The sequence below is a fragment of the Mustela erminea genome, chromosome 11, assembly GCF_009829155.1.
Source record: "Mustela erminea isolate mMusErm1 chromosome 11, mMusErm1.Pri, whole genome shotgun sequence".
In the NCBI taxonomy this organism is placed as follows: Eukaryota; Metazoa; Chordata; class Mammalia; order Carnivora; family Mustelidae; genus Mustela; species Mustela erminea.
In genome coordinates this window covers 60,377,114-60,404,806 of record NC_045624.1, presented here as the reverse complement: position 1 = coordinate 60,404,806, position 27,693 = coordinate 60,377,114, and the positions used below count along the sequence as shown (strand labels likewise).

General features: G+C 35.7%; 1 pseudogene; it reads right to left on the bottom strand.

Moving 5' to 3' along the window:
* Positions 1 to 20,718: 20,718 nt before the first annotated feature.
* LOC116569699 lies at positions 20,719 to 20,808 on the bottom strand (annotated as a pseudogene).
* Positions 20,809 to 27,693: the final 6,885 nt, after the last annotated feature.

Below are 27,693 nucleotides of genomic sequence, written 5' to 3'. Positions count from 1 at the left end.
TCCTGCTCCATGAGGAGTCTTCTTCTCCCTCTCACTCTGCCCCTGCCGTGGCTTGTGCTCTCTCATGCTCTCAAATAAATAAATAAAATCTTAAAAAAAAAAAAAAAGCATGTAAGTACTGAATACTACTTGACAATCCTGTTTTTAAAAGGAATCTTTCCCTATCTATTCACTTAAGCTTCAGATTTCACTGTCAGAGACAATATTATTACAAATAACCTTGAAAAAGAAAAAAAGCTACAGTATCTATTTGCTTAGAGAAGTTAAATGGTGCATATAAACATCTCTGTTACACAGTACACAACAGTGACTGATGTTAGCCCATAAATTACCTTTGTCATTCACTTTGACTGCAAAGTGACCTGTACTTACTTAAGTTGGTTTATATCAGATAACGCCCTTCAGTTTTCAACTAACACTGAAAAATAAACATACCCTGATTCAACAAGGAAAATCCAAATTTTCCAGATTAGCCAAACACCAAAGAAAGAGTTAGTCCACAAATGTCCAGCATTATGTATGTTTACACAGAACGAGGCACCAAATGGTGGCTTTGAGATTTTTCTATTACTTGTTTTCCTTCTTTCCTACTTAGTGGGAAAAGTAATAAATCTTTTTAACTGGTATATATAAGTATAAATTACTTAGCTCCATTACTTAATAATTTATTAGTCTTTGGCAAAATAGTTTTTTCCCGTCAGATTCTTTATCTATAAAAAGGAAACGACAACTATGGTAATTTCTTGAGAGAACCATTAATACATAGAGAGAACCAAATAATAACATGTAATGCCCTTTAAACAATGATTGGGATATAGTAAGTGCTCAATGCATGTTGGTTAATAACTTCAATAATACTACTTTAAAAACTTCATGTACTGGAATTGCCTAGAGATATCCCTAGCCAATCTATCCCATGGGTAAGAGAAGAGTAACTTATTAAATCACTGGTGTTTAGCAACAACTTAGTCATTAGAACCACCTTAACCAAGCACCATGTTTTAGCCTGTGTCCTTAAATTGCAATAGAGGTTCAGAACTCTAATGGGTGTCTCATCACTCTGGCAGTATCTGAAGGAAGAACTGAAATAGGTCCAGACAGAAAATCATGTCTACAGTCAAAGGAAAAAAAATTCAGGACCTAAATGCAGGGAATGATAGTTATTATATAAAACAGAGGAGAGACAGGAGGTATATGAAATATATTATACACAAGCACTGATGAAATGAGCAGTACCAAATAAACTATATCAATTTTTTTAAACTTTCTGGAGCAGGGACCCATGTAATTTTTCTCTTATATACACTTGAACAACAAATATCTTTAACCCGAAGTTTATCTCAACCCTTATTTTTAAATCCTTATGCTATATATCATTGTAAAAGATAGAATGCTTACAGCTGCTAAAATATGATTAGCTTCATTAGTACATCAGGCTAAACTATCCATATGTTAATCAATATATTTATGCTAATTGCTAATTTTCATGTCTTGCAACAAAGGTGCAAATTGCAGCATCAGCTGACCTTCATGGCACACATGATACCAGTGATGCTTTTTTTTTCCCCTTACTAAGTTGTGCAACTGCTAAAATTAATTGCACCCCAGGGCTATTATATTATGCATGAATTGTCACCCAAATGAATGACAACGTTTGAGAGGGAGTTAAAGAATAGGGATTTAGATGTGTTCTCAGTGAATGCAGCCAGCTACATGACAACTGACAAGATACCCAATTACAAGATCACTAATTAAGGCTATCAAATGAGCCTGTGCATTTTGCTTATCACTAGGATTTTGGATCTCAGCTTTTGAATTTTCTTTCAGTGAATGGGGAAAGAACCCTTTCAGAGTAGTTTCCTCTACCCTTCTGAAACTAGAATTTATCATTTGAGAAGTCATAAAATTTGATAATTTTGTCTTGCCCAATTCTAACACAACAAAATAGCCAAAAAAAAAAAAAAAGTACTTTGGTTTTATTTTTCTTATTTCAGAATTCATGAAGAGCCATAGTCAGGTATGTGGTTCCCCTCTTAAAACCTATTCAGTGATAGTGAAATCCCAATGGTCTGATTTCATGTGAAATGCTGGACATGTTATGGAAAAAAAGAGCCTTAAAAATATATACTATTCATTTATGGTCTCTATTGGTAAAGAATTTAGCTAGTTAAAAGTATAACTTACATAGCTACTTTTTAGAAAGAAGGTAAATATAATGGTTCAAGATTCTCCATATGGGAAGGAGTCAACTTTTATTCCACAATATAACCAATGAATGCCTTCATCTTTTCAATGAAATTACTAGAAATGTGTGTGCATAGAGAGATATATACATATATATTCATTGTATTATTCCTGTATTACTTAACACATGTACTAAAAAGTTACAGATATGCATGATCTAGTATATATTTAGTGCATTCATGTGTGTATGTCTAAGATTTCACTGAAAAGACAGAAATCCTTATAATATTAAGAAAACCTTGTAATATTACCTTATAAAAATTAAAGTTAACACTACTTTATACTAGATATACACAGGTACATGCATATACATGCACATATAGTACATATTTAATGGATTTAGGGACTGAAGTCACATCATGATGACATAAGATATTCCCCCTTATTGTCGTTCCTTGTTATGACTAAGTTGGCATCTATTTATTTACAAAATAAATATCTGTCAAGAGTCATTGGATCTAGCGTCATATACCAACAGAATCAGGAGGAACCCAATAGAAGGAGCATTGAGTAATTGACAGAGCACAATATAGGCAGTGGAACTGGCAGAAGCTTACATACCTATCACAGCCTCTCTCATCATCAGTCAGGGAAAACTACAAGAATAAAGACATTGACACTCATGTACAAGAGAGACTACAAAGAAGTTCACCCTTCCCAAGGAGAGATCCTAACACACTTTTTCAGGGGGAAAAAAAAAAGTCTAGATGTATTGGAGAAGGTAAGAGGAAATTTTCCAGCAGCACCCAACTTGAGATGGCAAGCAGAGAGTTGAACAGGCTCTTGGAGACCATTTCTGCAGTGCAAAGAGAACTGTGAGTGCCCAGTTACCTAAACTGCACAAGACACTGCTGCACAAGCCCTTTTCTAACCGCAGCACCCAATGTATAGAGGCAGGACGTCCTTTAATGGCCAGATGGAAGAGCTGGGAAGGAGGCAAGTAATATCAAAGAATATTAAGAAGATATAGTTCCTGCTGACTGTATTGAGGACTCCAGAAGGAATCTTATCCACTGAGCCACTAAGAAACCTCACCAAAGATCACCATGGCTACCCCTTGGGTACCCCCAAGGCACCAAGTACTAGACTCATACTTCTTCTCACTCAGCAGCTGACTCCTTATGTGTAATCTCGAGTGAGCCACAAGGTCAAGCTCCAGGTAACAGTGTTCCCATTAAAAAAAAAAAAAAAGTCTGGAGACTGTGGGCAAGGGAGAAACAACCACCTTTATTTATAGTGCTACCTCCTGGAAAGCAAAGAGAGTTTATATTAGCCCAAATTGTTAAGTTGTAAGAACCAGAGAAAACCTACAAAGGTTAAAATAAGAAATCTGACATAACAAGGAGCAAGAAGCAGGGACATGTGTCCATACAGATTTAGAAAAAGTACTACATAGATATAGGACTTAAAAAAAAAAAAGTATCACCCACCGGGAGACAAGATTGGAGATGGTACCTGTAGTTTCATATGTGTAAACATCAAAGCAAAGTTCCATAGAACATGAAGAATCAAGGAAACACATCATCATCAAAATTTAACAATAATCATCCAATAATTAAATTGAAAAGCAGGCAATTTTAGGATTTCAGTAATAAAGAATCCAAGCATCTATCTTGAAGAAACCCATCTACAAGAAAACACAGAAAGACAACTCAGGCAAGTCATGAAAATAACTTATCAACAAAACGAAAAATTTAACAGATAGAAATCATAAAAAGAACCAACAGAAATTCCTGGAGAATTCAATCAATAAAATGAAAAATGCAGAAGAGAGCATTTGTAGCACAAGAGATCACACAGAAGACAGAATGAATGATCAGAGGACAGGAACTCAGAAGAACTCAAAGAATGAACAGGAGCAGACAGCCTGTGTAATCTATGGGACACCATCATATGTACAGATATTAGATTAATTGGAGTTCCAGAAGGAGAAAAGGAGAAGAAGACACAAAGTTTGTTTAAAGAAGTAACAACTGAGAACATCCTACACCTGAGGAGAGACTTGAAGATCTAAGTTTACAAAGCTAATAGATTATCCTCTCATCTCAAGACAAACACCTTCTCTAAGACATATTATAAATGGACTATAAGAAATCAATGACAAAAAGAAAAAAATATTTGAAGAAAAAATAAAAAAAGAAATGTAACCTACATAGAAACCCCCATTAGTTTATGAGTAATTTCTCATGGTAGGAGAAAAAAAAATCATTATCAGCCAAGAATATTCTACCTAGCAAAGTCATCCTTCAGATATGATGAAGAAATAATGAATATCCTAGGCAAACAAAAGCTGAGTAGAGTCATTACCACTAACCCTGCCTTTTTAGAAAAGCTAAAGGAGTTCCAGTAGAAATGTAAAGAGGCTACTTATTACCATAAATAATGAAAATATAACAAACTGTTAAAAGTCAATCTACAGGTTTAGAAAATTCTCATTCTGTAATAAGAAGGTATGTTAAACATTAACTCTTGTATAATAATTCATGAAAAAGATTTAAACCAGACCCACTATCATTTGTTAATGAGGACATAAAATAAAAATAAGTTGTGACAACAAATACATTGAAGGGGGAAATAAAAGAAGAAAGATTCTGCAAACAATTAAAGTTACTATCAGCTTAAAATGGACAGTTTTATCTACAAGATGTTTTCTTTAAACCTTATAGTAACCACAAGGCAAAACCTAGATTAGATTCACAAAAAAATAAAACAAAGGAATTAGCACAGACACTCATAGAAAATCATCAGTTCACAAGAGTAGGAAGAGAGTAAGAAAAGACAAACACTGAAAACAAAAGCAGAAAACAAGAATAAAATGGCATTAGTAAGTCCCTATGTATTAGTAATCACCCAAAATGTAAATGGATTGAATTCACCCACCAAAGTCACAGAATGACTGGATGGATTTAAAAAAAAAAGATTCTCAACTATACACTGTCTACTAGAGACTCATTTCAGCTTTATTAACACTCACAGCTCAAAAGGAAAAGGATGAAAGAAGTCTCCATGCAACAGGAAAGCCAAAAGGCAGGGTTCGTTATATTTACATCAGGCAAAATATACTAAGACAAAAATGGTAAAGAGACAAAGAAGGTCATCATAAAGAGAAGAACCCCATAATAAAGGGGTCACTTTATCAAGAAGATAAATCATAAATATATAGGCACCCACTATTCGACTATATGAATATAGTTAGAAAATACTAACAGGGCTGAAGAAAGAAATAGAAAACAATACAAGAATAGCAGCAGACTTCAATACCCTACTTTTAACAATGGATAGATCCAAACCAAAATCATTAAGAAAATACTGGACTTAAACTGCACATTAACCCAAATGGACTTAACAGACATTTACTGAACATTCCATCCAATGGCAGAGCACACATTCTTCTCACATGCCCATAGAACATAATCCAGGAGGTATCATATGACTGGCCAAAAAACAATCCTTGCAAATTTAAGAAGACTGAAATCATAACAAGTATCTTCTTTACCCCAATAGTATGAAACTAGAATTCAACAAGGGGAAAGTTGGAAAGGTACAAGCATGTAGAAATTAAACACATTACGAAATGTCCTTTTCTTTTATTCTCAAAGAAATCAAAAGGAAAAAAAAATCAAAGTATCTCAAAACAAAAATTGGCACAAACATACAAAAACCAATGGGATCCTGCAAAAGCAGTGAGAGTGAAGTTCATAGCTATAACCATCTCTTACAAGAAACTAGTTCTAAAATAAACAACCTAACATTATGCCTCTGAGGACTAGAAAAAGAACATAGCCAAAAGTGAGCAAAAAGAAAGTAGTAAAGAATAAATGAAATGTAAGTAAACCAGAGATCAGAAATGGTAATCTAACAGAAAAGATCAGTTAGTAACTAGTGTTTTAAAAGATAAAACTGATAAAATTTTAGCTAAGCTAAGAAAACTGAAAATCAGAAATTAAAGGAGACATTTTAACTGTTACCACAGAAATATTAATGATCTGGAGACACTTCTATGAATATGTTGACAAACTGGACAATGTAGAAGAAATGGGTAAATGCCTAGAAACATACAAACTACCAAGACTGATCATGAAGCAATAGAAACTCTGAACAAGCCAATGAGTAAGGAGATTAAATCAGTAATAAAAACATGTCAACACAGAGAAAGTCAGAATCAGATGAGCTTTCCAACAGCAAATTTCACTAAACTTGAAATGAAGAATTAACACCAATCTTTCTCAAACTCTTCCAAAAAAAAATTCAGAGGATAGAAGACTCCCAAACTATTTTTCAAGGCCAGCATTATCCTGATACCAAAGCACAACAAGAAAATTCCAGACCAAAATCCCTGGTCAGGATAGAAGAAAAAATTTTCAACAAAATACTAGCAAACCTAATTCAATACCACATTAAAAGGATCGCTTGATCAACTATGATTTATTTCTGGAATACAAAGATAGTTCAACATATGCAAATTAATACATGTGATACACCACATTCAAAGAATGAAAAATTAAAGTCATGTCAATCTCTCAGTAGATGTAGAAAAAGCATTTGGCAAAATAAAATACCTTTTCATAACAACCCTCAACAAACTGGGTATAAAATGAACACACATCAATATAATAAAGACCATATACACCAGACCCACAGCTAATAAGATATTCAATAGTGTAAGATTTAAACATTTTTGGGACACCTGGGAGGCCAGTCGGTTAAACCACTACCTTCAGCTCAGGTCATGATTCCAAGGTCCTGGGATCGAGTCCCGCATTGGGCTCCTTACTCAGGAGGAAGCCTGCTTCTCTCTCCACCTCTGCCTGCCACTCTGTCTACTTGTGCATGCATGCTTTCTCTCTGATAAATAAATAAAATCTTTAAAGAAAAAAAAAGATTGAAATATTTTCCTCTAACTAAAGACTAAGACAAGGTTGCCCACTCTTCAACACTCTTCTTTCAACTTAGATCTACAAGTCCTAGCTGGATCAATTAGGCAAGCAAAAGAAATAAATGCATCCAGACTATAAAAGACATAAAGCTTTAACTATTTATAGATTATATAATCTTATGTAAAGAAAACCATAAAGTCAAACAAAAAATTGTTGGAACTAATCAACAAATTCAGTGAAGTTGCAGGTTATCAATTCAACATACAAAAATCAGTTGTGTTTGTATCCATCAACAATAAAATATCTGAAAAACAAAAAAAAAGCATCAAGATCAGGAAGATCAAAACAGGTAACATCAGGATCAGGAAGATACTTAGGAATAAGTTTAACCAAGGAAACATCTGTACAGTGCATACTACAACTCCTATCTAAGAGGTTAAGAAGATACAAATGAAAAGATATCCCACATTCATAAATTAGAAGAATTAGTATTATTGTAATTTGCATAGTACTCAAAGCCAGATTCTGTAGATCCAATGTAATCCTTATGAAGATTCATGAGATTCACAGAAAGAAAGAAAAATTTCTTTAAGTTTGTAGGGAACCACAACTTACCCCAAAGAGTTAAAACAACACTGGGAAAGACAGAGCAAGCCAAAGGTGTCAGCCTTCCTGATTTCAAACTATACTACAAAGAGATATCAATTAATACAGCATAATTTTAGCATTAAAATAGACACATAAACTAAAAAACAGAATACAGAGTCCAGAATAAACGCCTGCCCTATGGTCGACTATTATCTGACCCGGTAGCCAAGACAATACAATAGGGAAAGGAGAGTCTCTTTAATAAATCATGCTGGGAAAACTGGATAACCACATGCAAAAAACTGGAACTGCAACCCTATCTTCTACCACTCACAAAAATTAACTTGAGATGGAGTAGACTTAAACATAAAACCTGCAACCATGAAACTCCTAGGGAAAAAAAAAAAAAAAAGATGGAGTAAAAATTCCTTGACAATAGTCTTGGCAATGCTTTGTATATATAACCAAAAGCAAAATCAGTAAGTAGGATTACATAAGACTGAAAAGCTTCTACTCAATAAACGGAACTATCAATAAAATGAAAATGTAACCCAGATCAGGGTGAAATATTTGAAAACCATACACCAGATAAACAGTTAATATTAGAAATAAAAAATTCATACAACTCTAACACTAAAAACAAAAACAAAAACTAACAATCCAATTTAAAATTAAGTGTATTGGAGGAGACTGCTTCAGCTAGCCGGAGATCAGCTAGATAGCTTATCTAAAGATTGCAAACACCTGAAAATCCATCGGCAGATCGAAGAGAAGAAGAACAGCAATTCTGGAAACAGAAAAACAACCACTTTCTGAAAGGTAGGACCAGCGGAGAAGTGAATCCAAAGCGACGGGAAGATAGACCCCGGGGGGAGGGGCCGGCTCCCAGCAAGCGGCGGAGCAACTGCGCACAAAATCAGGACTTTTAAAAGTCTGTTCCGCTGAGGGACATCGCTCCAGAGGCTAAACCGGGGTGAAGCCCACGCGGGGTCAGCGTGGCCTCAGGTCCCGCAGGATCACAGAAGGATCGGGGGTGTCTGAGTGTCGCAGAGCTTGCGGGTATTGGAACGGGAAAGCCGGCTACAGAGACAGAGCCGACAGTAAGCTCACAGCTCGGTGTTACCTTGAACTGGTCGCAGGCTCGGTGAGCTCGGAGCGTGGCCGGAGGTCAGGCAGACGGGAGTAACTGGCGCTGTTCTCTGAGGGCGCACTGAGGAGTGCGGCCCTGGGCTCTTGGCTCCTCCAGGCCGGAGACCAGGAGGCCGCCATTTGTATTCCCGTCCTCCGGAACTCTACGGAAAGCGCTCAGGGAACAAAAGCTCCTGAAAGCAAACCCGAGCGGATTACTCACCCCAGCCCCGGGTAAGGGCGGTGTAATTCCGCCTGGGGCAAAGACACTTGAGAATCACTACAACAGGCCCCTCCCCCAGAAGATCAACAAGAAATCCAGCCGAGACCAAGTTCACCTACCAAGGAGTGCGGTTTCAATACCAAGGAGAGCAGCAGAATTCCAGAGGAGGAGAAAGCCAAGCACGGAACTCATGGCTTTTTCCCTGTGATTTTTTTTTAGTCTTGCAGTTAATTTAATTTTTTTTCTTTTTCATTTTTTGTTTTTTTTTTTTCTCGCCTTCAGGTAAATTTTTTTTTTTTAACTGTTACCTTTTTCTTTTTTAACGATTTTTTACTAGTTTATCTAATATATATATTTTTCCTTTTTTACATTTTTCTTAGGTGTTTTCTTTTTTTTAATTCTTTTCTTTTCTTTTCTTTTCTTTTTTTTTTTTTTTTCTTTCTTCCTTTTTGAACCTCTTTTTATCCCCTTTCTCCCCCCTCACGATTTTGGATCTCTTCTAATTTGGTTAAAGCATTTTTTCCTGGGGTTGTTGCCACCCTTTTAGTATTTTACTTGCCCCTTCATATACTCTTATCTGGACAAAATGACAAGACGGAAAAATTCAACACAAAAAAAAGAACAAGAGGCAGTACCGAAGGCTAGGGACCTAAACAATACAGACATTGGTAATATGTCAGATCTAGAGTTCAGAATGACAATTCTCAAGGTTCTAGCCGGGCTCGAAAAAGGCATGGAAGATATGAGAGAAACCCTCTCGAGAGATATAAAAGCCCTTTCTGGAGAAATAAAAGAACTAAAATCTAACCAAGTTGAAATCAAAAAAGCTATTAATGAGGTGCAATCAAAAATGGAGGCTCTCACTGCTAGGATAAATGAGGCAGAAGAAACAATTAGTGATATAGAAGACCAAATGAGAGAGAATAAAGAAGCTGAGCAAAAGAGGGACAAACAGCTACTGGACCACGAGGGGAGAATTCGAGAGATAAGTGACACCATAAGAAGAAACAACATTAGAATAATTGGGATTCCAGAAGAAGAAGAAAGAGAGAGGGGAGCAGAAGGTATACTGGAGAGAATTATTGGGGAGAATTTCCCCAATATGGCAAAGGGAACGAGCATCAAAATTCAGGAGGTTCAGAGAACGCCCCTCAAAATCAATAAGAATAGGCCCACACCCCGTCACCTAATAGTAAAATTTACAAGTCTTAGTGACAAAGAGAAAATCCTGAAAGCAGCCCGGGAAAAGAAGTCTGTAACATACAATGGTAAAAATATTAGATTGGCAGCTGACTTATCCACAGAGACCTGGCAGGCCAGAAAGAGCTGGCATGATATTTTCAGAGCACTAAACGAGAAAAACATGCAGCCAAGAATACTATATCCAGCTAGGCTATCATTGAAAATAGAAGGAGAGATTAAAAGCTTCCAGGACAAACAAAAACTGAAAGAATTTGCAAATACCAAACCAGCTCTACAGGAAATATTGAAAGCGGTCCTCTAAGCAAAGAGAGAGCCTACAAGTGGTAGATCAGAAAGGAACAGAGACCATATACAGTAACAGTCACCTTACAGGCAACACAATGGCACTAAATTCATATCTCTCAATAGTTACCCTGAATGTTAATGGGCTAAATGCCCCAATCAAAAGACACAGGGTATCAGAATGGATAAAAAAACAAAACCCATCTATATGTTGCCTCCAAGAAACTCATTTTAAGCCCGAAGACACCTCCAGATTTAAAGTGAGGGGGTGGAAAAGAATTTACCATGCTAATGGACATCAGAAGAAAGCAGGAGTGGCAATCCTTATATCAGATCAATTAGATTTTAAGCCAAAGACTATAATAAGAGATGAGGAAGGACACTATATCATACTCAAAGGGTCTGTCCAACAAGAAGATTTAACAATTTTAAATATCTATGCCCCCAACGTGGGAGCAGCCAACTATATAAACCAATTAATAACAAAATCAAAGAAACACATCAACAATAATACAATAATAGTAGGGGACTTTAACACTCCCCTCACTGAAATGGACAGATCATCCAAGCAAAAGATCAGCAAGGAAATAAAGGCCTTAAACGACACACTGGACCAGATGGACATCACAGATATATTCAGAATATTTCATCCCAAAGCAACAGAATACACATTCTTCTCTAGTGCACATGGAACATTCTCCAGAATAGATCACATCCTCGGTCCTAAATCAGGACTCAACCGGTATCAAAAGATTGGGATCATTCCCTGCATATTTTCAGACCACAATGCTCTAAAGCTAGAACTCAACCACAAAAGGAAGTTTGGAAAGAACCCAAATACATGGAGACTAAACAGCATCCTTCTAAAGAATGAATGGGTCAACCGGGAAATTAAAGAAGAATTGAAAAAAATCATGGAAACAAATGATAATGAAAACACAACGGTTCAAAATCTGTGGGACACAACAAAGGCAGTCCTGAGAGGAAAATATATAGCGGTACAAGCCTTTCTCAAGAAACAAGAAAGGTCTTAGGTACACAACCTAACCCTACACCTAAAGGAGCTGGAGAAAGAACAAGAAAGAAACCCTAAGCCCAGCAGGAGAAGAGAAATCATAAAGATCAGAGCAGAAATCAATGAACTAGAAACCAAAAAGACAATAGAACAAATCAACGAAACTAGGAGCTGGTTCTTTGAAAGAATTAATAAAATTGATAAACCCCTGGCCCGACTTATCAAAAAGAAAAGAGAAAGGACCCAAATAAATAAAATCATGAATGAAAGAGGAGAGATCACAACTAACACCAAAGAAATACAAACTATTGTAAGAACATACTATGAGCAACTCTACGCCAATAAATTTGACAATCTGGAAGAAATGGATGCATTCCTAGAAACATATAAACTACCACAACTGAACCAGGAAGAAATAGAAAGCCTGAACAGACCCATAACCAGTAAGGAGATTGAAACAGTCATTAAAAATCTCCAAACAAACAAAAGCCCAGGGCCAGACGGCTTCCCGGGGGAATTCTACCAAACATTTAAAGAAGAACTAATTCCTATTCTCCTGAAACTGTTCCAAAAAATAGAAATGGAAGGAAAACTTCCAAACTCATTTTATGAGGCCAGCATCACCTTGATCCCCAAACCAGACAAGGATCCCACCAAAAAAGAGAGCTATAGACCGATATCCTTGATGAACACAGATGCGAAAATACTCAACAAAATACTAGCCAATAGGATTCAACAGTACATTAAAAAGATTATTCACCACGACCAAGTGGGATTTATTCCAGGGCTACAAGGTTGGTTCAACATCCGCAAATCAGTCAATGTGATACAACACATCAATAAAAGAAAGAACAAGAACCATATGATACTCTCAATAGATGCTGAAAAAGCATTTGACAAAGTACAGCATCCCTTCCTGATCAAAACTCTTCAAAGTGTAGGGATAGAGGGCACATACCTCAATATCATCAAAGCCATCTATGAAAAACCCACCGCAAATATCATTCTCAATGGAGAAAAACTGAAAGCTTTTCCGCTAAGGTCAGGAACACGGCAGGGATGTCCATTATCACCACTGCTATTCAACATAGTACTAGAGGTCCTAGCCTCAGCAATCAGACAACAAAAGGAAATTAAAGGCATCCAAATCGGCAAAGAAGAAGTCAAATTATACCTCTTTGCAGATGATATGATACTATATGTGGAAAACCCAAAAGACTCCACTCCAAAACTGCTAGAACTTATACAGGAATTCAGTAAAGTGTCAGGATATAAAATCAATGCACAGAAATCAGTTGCATTTCTCTACACCAACAGCAAGACAGAAGAAAGAGAAATTAAGGAGTCAATCCCATTTACAATTGCACCCAAAACCATAAGATACCTAGGAATAAACCTAACCAAAGAGACACAGAATCTATACTCAGAAAACTATAAAGTACTCATGAAAGAAATTGAGGAAGACACAAAGAAATGGAAAAATGTTCCATGCTCCTGGATTGGAAGAATAAATATTGTGAAAATGTCTGTGCTACCTAAAGCAATCTACACATTTAATGCAATTCCTATCAAAGTACCATCCATCTTTTTCAAAGAAATGGAACAAATAATGCTGAAATTTATATGGAACCAGAAAAGACCTCGAATAGCCAAAGGGATATTGAAAAAGAAAGCCAAAGTTGGTGGCATCACAATTCCGGATTTCAAGCTCTATTACAAAGCTGTCGTCATCAAGGCAGCATGGTACTGGCACAAAAACAGACACATAGATCAATGGAACAGAATAGAGAGCCCAGAAATAGACCCTCAACTCTATGGTCAACTAATCTTCGACAAAGCAGGAAAGAATGTCCAATGGAAAAAAGACAGCCTCTTCAATAAATGGTGCTGGGAAAATTGGACAGCCACATGCAGAAAAATGAAATTGGACCATTTCCTTACACCACACACAAAAATAGACTCAAAATGGATGAAGGACCTCAATGTGCGAAAGGAATCCATCAAAATCCTTGAGAACACAGGCAGCAACCTCTTTGACCTCTGCCGCAGCAAAATCTTCCTAGGAACAACGCAAAAGGCAAGGGAAGCAAGGGCAAAAATGAACTATTGGGATTTCATCAAGATCAAAAGCTTTTGCACAGCAAAGGAAACAGTCAACAAAATCAAAAGACAACTGACAGAATGGGAGAAGATATTTGCAAACGACATATCAGATAAAGGACTAGTGTCCAGAATCTATAAAGAACTTAGCAAACTCAACACCCAAAGAACAAATAATCCAATCAATAATGGGCAGAGGACATGAACAGACATTTCTGCAAAGAAGACATCCAGATGGCCAACAGACACATGAAAAAGTGCTCCATATCACTCGGCATCAGGGAAATACAAATCAAAACCACAATGAGATATCACCTCACACCAGTCAGAATGGCTAAAATCAACAAGTCAGGAAATGACAGATGCTGGCGAGGATGCGGAGAAAGGGGAACCCTCCTACACTGTTGGTGGGAATGCAAGCTGGTGCAGCCACTCTGGAAAACAGCATGGAGGTTCCTCAAAATGTTGAAAATAGAACTGCCCTATGACCCAGCAATTGCACTATTGGGTATTTACCCTAAGGATACAAACGTAGTGATCCAAAGGGGCACATGCACCCGAATGTTTATAGCAGCAATGTCCACAGTAGCCAAACTATGGAAAGAACCTAGATGTCTTTCCTAGATGGAAAGAACCAGATGAATGGATCAAGAAGATGTGGTATATATACACAATGGAATACTATGCAGCCATCAAAAGAAATGAAATCTTGCCATTTGCGACAACATGGATGGAACTAGAGCGTATCATGCTTAGCGAAATAAGTCAAGCAGAGAAAGACAACTATCATATGATCTCCCTGATATAAGGAAGTGGTGATGCAACATGGGGGCTTAAGTGGGTAGGAGAAGAATAAATGAAACAAGATGGGATTGGGAGGGAGACAAACCATAAGTGACTCTTAATCTCACAAAACAAACTGAGGGTTGCTGGGGGGAGGGGGGTTAGTAGAAGGGGGTGGGATTATGGACATTGGGGAGGGTATGTGCTTTGGTGAGTGCTGTGAAGTGTGTAAACCTGGTGATTCACAGACCTGTACCCCTGGGGATAAAAATATATGTTTATAAAAAATAAAAAATTAATTTAAAAAAAATAAAAAAATAAAAAAAAAAATTAAGTGTATTGGAACTGACATTTTTTCCAAAGAAGACACACAAATGCCATTTACAACAGCAGGGATGGGCCTTGAGGGCATTACACTAAGTGAGATAAATTAGAGAAAGAAAGACAAGTACTGTGAAGTTAACACTTTTATGTGGACTCTAAAAAGATCAGACTCCTAGAAACAGTGTAGAATAGTGGCTATCAGATGCTGGAGGATGCAGGAGTTTGGAAGATGTTGTTTAAGGATACAAATTTGCAACAGATAAATAAATTCAGGAGATGTAATGTATAGCACAGGTGATTATAGTCAACAATACTTTTTATAAACTTCCAAGGTGCTAAGAGACTAGGTCTTAATAATTTTTGTCACTACAAAAAAAAAGGGGGGGGGGAGAATATGTGACATAATAGAGGTGTTAGCTAATGCCACAGTGGTGATCAGATCTCAGTAAATATACTAAACCAATCAGCCTTAAACTGATACAATGTCATAGGACAACTATCTCAATTATAACTATATTGCAGTATCTTCTGGATAATCCTATCTACTTCCAGAATTAGATCTCACAGTCAAGGAGATCCAATTTGATTTGTACTTTGGTTAACTTAAAAATGGTATCAGTTATTCTGAGTTAATTTCATACCTCTTAAAACAAAGCCCAAAGATTAAACTCAACAACGCAGTTCATAATTTCCTAGGAGAGTGCTAGTTCATTTCTCTAGCCAAAAGCCTTCAAATATAATGAAAAGAGAAGCAAAGAGGTATGGAGAAGAGCAGAAGTTAAAATAATAATAATAATAATAATAATAATAATAATAATAATACAAACAGGAGATGGAATGCTAGGGAAGGCCTGAATGCCTAAATCCTGACATTAGGACAAAGGGCTAACAGTTGTCCGCCAATAACTTGCAAGGAATGCTGAAGTTAATAACTATTCTCTTGTCTTGTCCTCTTTATAGATGACCCTGTTTTTGACCTTTGTATGCAACTCACTGCAGAAATCAGCCCTGTTTTTCCAGACCAGATTAACTGCATATCTGACCCAAAGAACTATGAGAAATAACAAGTGTGTATGTAAGCCACAGAGTTTTAGGATAGCTGAATGAGCCCCAAGTGAGAACAGATACATTGCAGTTATCCAACTGAGATTGTGAAGCCGATTCAACAGCTAAGTTTTTTGCTGATGAATATAAGCAGTAACCCAAATGACCCAGCACAACAGAGAATCATAACCCCCTGGCTGAGAACTGCTGGCCTGGTTGACAGATGATCCAATTCTGTAACTGAATGTCCTGTACATAAATTTTAATTTCAGTGATTTAAAAACTCGTTTGGGGGTGTCCTGGTTTCAGGAAAAGCTTTGAAGCCTGTCTTTAATAAAGGCCAACAGTTTGCTCTGCTTCTAATGGACCACATATGTGTTAAACTCATTTCAGGTAAATTTTTATTTTATAAAAAGGGCCCACCTGAAAATTTTTAATGAAAATGTGAAAATCACTGATCTTGTTCAACTGCATTAAAATCATTAAGCCAAGACCCAGAGAAGGTCATTTCTTCAAGTTCCTGTGAGTGGCAATGACAGAGAATGAATCCAAATTCCTTTCTCTATCCACCTGAGCTGGGGTTTTTTCTTCTCAACATGCCCTGAGAACTTGGAAAACAATGGCATCTTAGCTCCGTAGGCTGAGAAAGGTTTTAAGATCTGTTCTTTGCCTTTTTTGATTCAGTCAGTATTTATTCAACAATCACTGTCACCTACATGTAGGTCCTACTGTAAGCACATTCCCTTTTGAAAGAGGAACCAACCTAGGGTTACACAATAGCAGGACCAAGGTTGCATTTTTACAAAGCACTATGTCTCACAAAACACTGTGTTTATTAATATAAGAAAAAAAAAATCCCTTCCCCTTCCTGTTAAAAAAAAAAAAAAAGTCTTTTAAGTCTTACATACCACATACATAGCTTTAAATATTGAGTGTTTGCTTTTATCTACTCCAGCAGAAAGAATATGAATGCTAGCCCCAACGTAAAGCATCATTATATTAGATTGCTACATGCTGAAGTACAGTTTGCGTATTACAAATGAACACCACTCATTTGCAAACCAAGAGCAAGTCAATAGTGTTTGCTTATAAGGTCACAACTAATGAGTGCCTTCTATTTTTCTCTTTCTTCTACTATGCAGCCAGTAGTGAACTCTCACATGGAATAGGTTTAGGGAAATTAAACATATAACTTATATGTATTTATATACGACCCTAGATGTGTAGACATAAGTATGTTTATGCATATGCACACACACCCCACAAGGCACATAGGGGGCCTGACAGAGTTCCCTTTAGAACTACATCTTCTAGTTCTATCTCCTTATTTACCCCCAGTTTTGTCTTCTGTTTCATAATCCATTCAGACTGAACTTGCCTGTCCTACTCATATTATTCATTCAATTAAAGTCAAATTTATGTAGAATAAAGGTTAAATTACTTGCTTAAAATTAGCAAATAATGGCTAATTTTTTTAAAAAATTTGTGGATTAAGGAATATTTATATAATTCTATTTTTCTCAAATTCTCACTTTTCTTGCCTAGTCACATCTGTCCTCATAGATTGAATTGTATCTTCAATCAGGAATCACTTATCAAGAGTAGTTTCTGGTTGTCTCAAATTCTAGGTGTCCTGAAACAAGCACTGTGAAATAGATCTCACATCATTGACGTTAAGTGGAGAATAATGATCAGTTATAATTTTAAGAAATATTAACATGTATTGAGCTTATTATGATTCATTTTTATCTCATTTTAATCTACAAAATAACCTTATGTAGGACCATTTTTACTCATTTCCAAAAAAGGAAACTGAGACACAGGGGAGTTATGTGATTTGTCACATGGTCAATAAACTGTAGAAATAGTAAGGTGGAGGAAGATTTCAAATCCCACCATTCTCTTGCCAGGATCTGATATCTGACTGTAACTATAAAAGCATTTAGGCTGTCAAGTATGGTTCAGTACGTTCTTATTCAAAGGGATAGTAATAGCTAACATTTATTAAGAAATTACTTCATTTAAACCTCCCAACGATGCCTCTAAGGGAGGTGCTATCACTGCTTCAGTTTCTCTGGGAAAGAGACTGAGATAGAGATTATAAAGCAGGAAGTTTATTGGGTAATGTACCCCAGGACTGACATCTGAAGCAAAGGAAAGGAAGCGAGATTAGGCACAGGAGGAGCTGGGCTGTGATGCAGCCATAACATAAGTCTCACCATTCCCCCCAGGGGTTCTGGAACACAGACAGCCCTGTAGAGTTCCATGAACTGAGGCAAAGAGGTTAGGTGTTTACACCGTCAGTGACCAGACACTGGATATGGGCTGTTCCTGGGAGTGATAAAGCCTTGGGTGATGGCAGAGGGCAAACTCCAGAGGTGTTTTTAGCTCTGAGTCATCAGCTCCAACATCCCTAGCAGCTGGGGCATGAGAAAAATTTAGTCCTAAAGCGTCAGCAGAGTGCTAGTCAGATTCTGGGTGATGTCCGAGGTATTTACAGATGAAAAAACTGAAGAATTATCTTCATCAAATCAAATAAATATCAAGTGACATAGATGAGGCATGACTCCCGATCTGTTGGGCTCTAGTGTGAGTGCTAACCAGTGTGTTATGCTACCTCGGGATGGGGAAGAATTACTGGGGACCAGAGGAAAAGTTAGCAGGACTGTGATGGGAACAAACACATCTATATAACTACAATGGAAGCTACCTAACTCTGTCCACAGTCTCATCCGTTAAGGTCATATAATCACTGAGAAGTGACAAGATAGGAAAGAATGAATTCAACAACCATTTTAATTTTAGTTCTAGTGATTGTTAACTATCTTTTCAAAATGATATCAAGTATCTTTCTTAAAAGAAAGACTACATTAAAATGAAAAGTGTTGCATAACAAAGGAAACCATCAATTAAATAAAAAGACAGCCTGCTGAATGGGAAAAGATTATTTGCAAAGGATATATACAATAAGGGATTAATACCCAGGATCTATAAAGGACTTACATAACTTAAAACCAAAACAAAACAACCCCACAAACAATCCAATTAAAAAGTGGGCAGGACCTCAATAGTCATTTTTTTCCAAGAAGACATACAAATGGCCAACAGATAATGATAAGCTGTTCCGCATCACTAAGCACCAGGAAAACACAAAACCACAATGGGATAGTACTTCATTCCTGTCAGAATGGCTAATGGCTAAAAGCAAGAACACAAGGAAGGAGCTCTTTGGACTATTGGAGGGAATGTACAGTGGTATAGCCACCATGGAGTATAGAGATTCCTCAAAACAAAAACAAAAAAAAAAAAAAGGAAAAAAGCAAGTACCATACAATGGAATAATTCCACTTCTGAGTATTTACCCAAGGAAAACAAAAAGACTAATTCAAAGAATTACTTGAAGCCATATGTTTATTGCAGCATTATTTACAATAGCGAAGAAATGGGGGAAACTCAAGTATCCATTGATAGATGAATGAATAAAGATGTGGTCTGCACACATATATACATATAATGGAATATTACTGAGTCATAAAAAAGAATCAAATCTCAGCATTTTTAGTAACATGCATAGACCCAGTGGATATAATACTGTGAAATAAGCCTGTCAGAGAAAAACAAATACCGTATGATTTCACTCATATGTGGAATTTAAGAAACAAAACAAATGAACAAACAAGAAAGAGACAAAGAGATTCTTAAATTTAGAGAACTGGTGGTTGCCAGAAGGGAAGTGAGTTGGGGAATGGAAAATAAAAGGGATTAAGAATACAATTACTTTGATGAGCACTGACAAATGTATAGACTCTAAAACCATTATACTGTACACCTGAAACTGATAGGACACTAATATATACTTATATATCAATTATACTTCAATAAAAAGATAATGATATGAAGTATCTTTCTTACAACAGAAAGTTAAAATATTTTTGAAAGTTTATACACAAAAGAGAAAAATTAAAAATGGAAATTCAGATGCATTAGTAGTATAAGAATAGAACTCCCACACCAGCAATCTCCAACTTTCTGGTAAATTAGGCTTTCTTGAACTATAAATCACATATGTGTAATTAACTCTGCTTATAGAAAACAAGAATTCTGTGTGCAAATATATTTCATGGAAATTGACATCCTGATATATTTTTATGTACTTACTTTAGTTGAATTAGTTTAATGGTTAACTATCATGAAAATCCCCAAAAAGGTTTCTGTGTGTGTGTGTGTGTGTGTGTGTGTGTGTGTGTGCGTGCGCGCGCTAATTTAACAGCGATTGAATGCAACAGTCAAACTTTAAAAAAAAAAAAAAAAAAAAAACAGAACTTCTTTTTTAGAATGCCTTTGACGGGCTCTAATTTCCAATGTACAAAAGAAGGAATCCTAGTCTTCCTAGTCCATATTTAACCAAAGTGAGCCAATGGAGAAGATCTGAAGAGAAGTAATTCCATACAGGTTGCATGGGACTTTGAGTACAATAATTTGAAGAGGAACAAGGGAATGAAAGGAGAGATGAAAAAAGAAGGAGGCAGAGATGGAAGAGCTTGTTTAAGGTATAACTGTAGAAATAGTAAAGTGCCATGAGACCATCAGAAATGGAAAAGATTTAAAAACTTTGTATTCCAGTGCCCTCTCAATTCACAGATCTCTACCAAAGTGCTAACAAGTCACCATCCTCTCATAATCCTACTTTCATCTTGTCTTTAAACATAAAGATAAGAAACTATCATATGCCTTTTCACTCCACAATCCGACTATAGTATGTCTGTAATAGAGCATTCCTGGGATTTTCTAATCCAACAAACATTACCTAAAAAGGAAAGGACTCTGTTCTGGTATTTGTTCCTAAAAAACTTATTATATGATCAATGCATTCTTTTGTAAGGATTCACGAAGTGATTGTTTATTAACCCATTTGAGAACTTGACCAAGGATGATGTCATGCTCATACATCAATTCTAGTAACAAACTATAGAAATGATCCCTGAAAGTATAGTCTTACATCAATTCTATAGTTCAGAATTATCCTGGTTTTTGGTATTTACAAGGTTTCAGACTTGGAAACTAGGTTGTCAATGGTTACCCAGTGAAAAACAATCCCACTGGTAAATAATAATTCATTTTTTGCATGAATTTTCACTCTGTTGTAATATGATGATTAAGCTTAGTCAAAAAAGACATTTACACATTAACAGAATGCTTGTTCACTAAAGTGTTCAAGAAAATGCTGGACAATTCCATGTCAGAGTTAAATGATGCTTTGTTCCTGTCACCAAAGTATTCTACACCTTTACAGTATAATGGTACATCCACCACACAAATGAATCCATTATTTGAACAAATGGTTTTTGGAGGGGAAAAGTTTTTATCTGATTACTTTGTACTAAATACTGAACTGAAAACTGAGGGGACAAAGAAAAGTATGGCAAAATCTGACCCTAGAGAGTCTGCATTCTTCTTACTATCACCAAAACTCACTTTAGTAAATTTTAAGAACATTAAATAAAAACATTTCCTAAAACTTCATTTTTAAATTAAATCAATAGCTTAGAAATAAAGTATGCTATTCATTATAATAGCAATATGCTATTCATTATAACACCCAGGATCATATATTCTACTTCAAGACATCAGTGCCTTGAATATGCTATAACAGTCATTGTGAGTTTGCAGGAATATGGAACATCTACATTGTCTTCCAATGATTCCCCCCCCCCTTTCCTCCTTAAACTTAAGAAAGTAAAGTTTTGCAGAAAGAATCAATGTTCTCATCCTGGGTGAAGAATAAAAGACCTGAGAAATACATCATTGCATGATCTCCCATTCTGCCAGCATCCCTGACTAATTCAAAAGCAATTCAGAGACAACTAATAAGCAAGAACAAGATCAAACAATGCAGACCATATGCACAAGGGAACCAGGAACCAGGGGGACACAAAGATCCTATAGGAGAAATAAATATCTATTTTTTTATACCAACCCAAGTTTTTATACTTTTATTCTCCAGAATGTATTCTATACAGATATACTTTGATTAGTAAATTTAAATGTGCTTATGTACAAAGTGATTAGCAATTACATGACTTGCTTTTTCCACCACTCAGATGTTTATTTTACCTTTAGGAAATCCTTTTCAACTCCTCAGGTAAAGCTCAATGTTACCCCCTAAACCAGTGATTCTCAAACTTTACTATTCAGGACATTTGCATTAAAACTCTTGGGATATTCCTTTAAAGAACTGTAGCTTTCTTATCCTTATTAAAAAAAATCAGTCTCTGGTACTATATTCAAAATTCTGCCTTTTTTTTTTTTTTAATTCTAAGGATTCCTCTGTACATCAAAACTGGAGAGGCATGGAAATAATCTAAGATCTACTCTCATTCTCTAAGAAACATCTCTATAGAGTTCATCATTTTTAATCTGCATAGCAAAGGGATTAAGTATCACTATAAGTAACAGGAATCTACAGGTGAATCATAAGCATTAATATGTCAAGTGTGACTGTCTTATTAAAGTTCTAACTTTTTAATGGTTGGGGGTGGGGAGAAGAAAAAACAAAAATGGCTAGTTTGGGATTGATTTCCATCTCATTACTGCAAATTGGAAAAGCTAGGAAGTCAGAGAAAAGCAGATAATGAGCTTGAAGATAATTATATAATATATTTGTAAGCATCTTTAATACCTATTTCTTAAGAAGTTAAAATCAGTATTTGCAATGGAAAGAAGATTCTGGGAAAATGGCTGCCTGAGCTAACATTCCTCGCCCCTTGAACTCCTCTCAGTTACTTGTTGAAGAGGCTTAAATAATTAACCTTCATGGTAAAAACTTCTGAGGAAAACCAAGTTAAATATTTCATTGTTGCTAATGCCCAGCAGAGAATCAATGGACCAACATAGTTTAGGGTTAAGGTTACAGAGAAGTTTGGTAGTATACTGGTAGACTCTGTTTTGGGGATAAGAAAGGGGGTGTCTGCTTTTAGCGTTCTTCTGGAAGTGGCCTTTTTAGCAATAAAAGAAATGTAGAAGATATACTCTTACATGGAATCATTTATGGTCCATTAGTCAAAAGGGGTCATTTTACTCCTGCTTGGTCCTAAAGAGGCCTGAGTTAACACGACTTTCTCCCTGTTACCCAGTAGAATACTCAACAGTTGTTTCTTCTTGACCCACCTGTAGATGGTTCTCCAGTATGGTCACAGAATGAGAGGTTCCAAGATCTCTCTGTGATGTACTCAAATTACTGATATCTATGAGCAAAGAAAACTACAAACCATCAATACAGACACCATAAAGATATTCAGTGAAAGACTATATTTACATCCCATGTGAGTAACATAAGTATAGTATCTAAAATACATAAAGAACATTTGCAAAGCAAAAAAAAAAAAAGTTAAATTTCCCAAAAGAAAACTGTGTCAAGGAATATGAAAAAGCAATACAGAAGCATCCAGGGAAAACTCTTGTAAATGTGTACAGAAATATGCATTTCAGAATTAAAGAAAAAAGGAGAACCCTTTTTTGAAATTGCTTTTTTCATGTAAATACTGAATTATAATGATTTAAGTAGAAACACATGACTCAATCCAAATACCTAATATTACATGAGAAAAAGTACAAGTACATGGTTTATACATTATGATACTATATACATAAGTTTTATAAACCATAAAATACTAAATTTATGCAGATACAGAGATTTTAGAATCTGCATAGGAATAATAACAAATTAAGGGTTGATTACTTCTGAAAAAGGAGAGAAGAAAACTTGAGAAGACTTAGTGAATTCAGAGATTTCACTACTGAATCTAAGGTTTATGTATAAAACAAACCATAAAAAGGAAAAGAAAATATGGCAGAATTATGATTTCATTTGTGAATTCATAGATGTTTGATTATTTTTTTCTGTATTTCTATATGCTTAAAATCTTATTTAATGCAAGAAGGACATGCAAGACAATAGGTTAGCAGAATAAGAACTCAAATGGTAATTGGGAAGAAAATCACAAAACCCCACTTAAAATATAAAAAGATTATCTAGATATAAATGAAGAAAAAACTGAATCCTAAAGGTAAATACAAAATTTTAAGCTTTCCAAAAAATAGAGTAAAACAAACAAACAAAAGAGGCAGACTAGAAACAGATTTCTAAACTTCAACTTTATACTCTATTGTGAGGAAAAAACTGTGATTTCAAAATACTACTCTTAGCAAAGATATAATTCTTAAATGAAAGTAAAAGGACTTTTGGTTTTCTGTTCCACAAATAAGGAGCATGGAAGATGCCACTCTGTTCTAACAAGTAAAAGCCAGAACAGGCTAGAAGAATCAAGAGCTCTTACTAAATTTGTTATAGCGGTGAGATCACAAGACAAAGTACCACCACCACCACCCCTACCTCCCGCCCCCAGTTTGTAAAGACAAGGAAACACTGGGAGTCCCTTGCTTAGGGGCCTGAAACTCATGAGTAGACATTGCCCTGTGAACCAGTGCCAGGGAAGAAAATCCTAAACTGTGAGGAAATGCTGGAGGCTCAGTGTGGACAAGTCAGAGAGTTAAAAACTCCAGGTGGGCCCCCAATATTGTGAAACTTACCTCCAGAAACTTGAACATGTCCCTACACTAAATAGTGGAGAAAACCTTCCTACAGCGTCCTGAGAGTGAGGGGGTGGGGTGGCAAGAAACTACTTTTAAATAGGCCAGAGCATGCTGTTCTTAACAAAGTCAGCGCTCAGGTGAAAGTAGTTAACCAGAGCCTGACCTGCTGGGGTATAAGGACCCTAAATGACCCAGGAGAAGGTAATATCCAATGCCAGACTCCTTTGGACTCAGATGGCAGAAGGGAAATACCCAAATCCAACCCACTCTTGACACTCTATCCCACCAAATGAGAGAAAAACAAAAATAAAAACAAAACAGAAAAGCACTGAAGTTCACAGCTAAAGAACATGGGTTCACAGAATGATACCCAATCATAAAACTATAGAACACTTCCCCTTCCCCTACACCTCACCATCACAACACTGAAAGCCTATTTATAGCAGTTCCTTTTACCCAGTACTTCATGAAAGCCAAAGAAAGACTTTTTATGACATGCAGCAAATAATGTTTACACCTCCTGTAATAATCTATATCCTCTTTGAGGAAAATACCAAGCATGGTCCTACCAAAAGACAATTTAATGACAACACACGCACAAAATAAGGAGAAACAAAATTCAATGAGTGGTAAACAATCATTCTTTTTAACATATGTATAGATGCATTTACTTGAACTTCTGTGACTAGGAACTGTAATAAAAGAATTGAGTACCGATTCTCAAAACACAGATATTGCAATAGTTCAAAAATAAAAATTCCAAACTACTTAAACCCAGAAGTAAAAAAAATAAATGCATTCTGAACATCTTCCTCAGTAGAGATTTGGAGAAATTATTCACATGAAATGTCTTATACAGTTTTAGTCATGATTTAACATTGCTCTGATGGTAGCTATATGTCTACAAAGATGGTTACAATGGGAATATAAGCAGTAATAGAACAAGAAATACAATAGCATTTCCTATTTAAGCTAGAGAGCAGAAGAGAATCAGAAAGAAACTTACATCAAAAGAGAAACAAGGTGGAACTGGGAGGACAGGAAAAAAATGTACTCAATTTTAACATAAAAAGTGGTAAAATATTCTAAAATATCATTAATCACAATAAATATGAAGGGTTGAATTTATTTATTCAAAGGCAAATACTATCAGATCAAATAAAATAAGGAAATCCAGAGACATGCCATTTCCAAATAATGCATATAAAACAAAGTATCTAAGACAGGTTACAAATACAGAAATGAGCAAAACATGGAATTACAAACAAAAAGAAAGAGTGGCTATATTAATATGAGATAGAGAGCAATTCAAGGACAAAAACAGAAGACATTAATCATACCTAATAGTTACTGTACATGCTATTTAGATTAAACCAATAAAATTATCATTTTTAGGTCAAAGGTAGTTAATTATTGGCAATTTCAAAAATGTCGACATGTAACTATCAAGAATCTTAAAAAGTAAGTTACACACACACACACATCACTGCATTAGAGTTCTAGTAAAGCAAAAATTATTCAATATTGGAAAATATTTAATATCATTAGAGAAACCCATAAAATTATATTAATAACATCAAAATACATTTGTGAAAATTCATCAACCATTTCTAAAAAAACTTCTAGGAAAAAAAGGGCCAGGGGAAAAACACTCAGATTAAAAAATACTTATAAATTTTGATAACAAATATTTATTAAACTATTTAAACACAGTCCAAAGAAAATCAGAAATATATAAAGATGACAACTATCACAACATTTATTTAATTTGCTTTCTTTTTTTTAGATCTTATTTATTTATTTGAGAGAGAGAGTATGTGTGTGTAAGCATGAAGGGGGGAGATGGGCAGTGGGAGAAACAGGCTCCCCACTGAGCAGGGAGATGGACATGTGGCTTGATCTCAGGACCCTGAAATCAGGACCTGAACCAGAGGCAGACACTTAACCAGCTGAAACACCCAGGCTCCCAGGAGCCCCTATTCGACTTGCTTTTTTTTTTTTTTTAAGAATTTATTTATTTATTTGACACAGAGAAATCACAAGTAGGCAGAGAGGCAGGCAGAGAGAGGAGGGAAGCAGGCTCCCCACTGAGCAGAGACCCTGATGTGGGGCTCGATCCCAGGACCCTGAGATCATGACCTGAGCCCAAGGCAGAGGTTTTAACCCACTGAGCCACCCAGGCGCCCCTTGACTTGCTTTTAATAAAATAAGGGGAAACGGATTTTTTTTTAAAGTAGCACAAATATATGAAATTGAGAGAAATGAATATTTTTACTTTTTGGTTACATGACTAGTTTTGGAAAGGAAAATCCCAAAGTTTCTTCTGAAATTTTTTAAACTGAGTAAAAGAAATTTATACTATAGCTGAATAAATTTGCAAGACTCTATAGTTTTTCTTTATAATTTCACTGGGCAGTCAAAAATAGAAAAAGAGAGGAAAATAACAATAACTGCTGACTACCAACTCCCTAAAGGGGCAATCAAAATAATCTGTTTATCAAGTAAAGCCAAATTAATTCTTTTGCATAAAGGGAAAACACCACCTCCATAGACTCCTCGTAGAATCTTGGCAGGAGGAAACTCAAAGGAGGGGTATTTATAAAGTTTGAGGATTTTGATTTAAGGTGGACCTTCCCATGCAGGTGGAAGTTCTGACTGAAATGGAACAAAATGATAATATAATAGTTTAAGACTGTTAAGTATTTTAAAGCATGTCTTAAAGAGGAAATCTCAAATAACCAAACTAATTTTTCTGAGAAGGGGCTCTTTATCCTAATAAAAGCAAATTGAGTAGTCTTCCTTTAAGTACATGAAATTTTTAAAAACTTACTGAAACAAACATTGCAATTATGTCCGATGTTATTATCCTGGACAAAAATTTCCTAGAATATTGATGTTCTGTTAATGCAGATAACCAAACAGTAAAGTCACCTTGATGTAGCATGTTATTCCTAATCCTGTTAATCTGTGGCTATTAATGGTTTTGTGTCTCAAGACCAAAACTGGAAGGTTTGAAGACTAAATTTAATAAGCTGGTTACAATACATGGAGAAACTTCTTTTTTTCAGAGATAAACTTATAAAATAGGATATCAAAGAGACTTAGGTGTGACCACGTACAGTAATTAAAATGTTCTTTCCTAATTATTACATAAACCTAATGTACTTAACATCAAAATTTATGGGATTTTGTGGGGAGGGAGGATTGTTAAAACTGATTTTAAGATTCTTATAAGTAAGTATATCTATAAACTTGCTTTCAAAGTTTTGGAAAAAAAACAATGACAGATT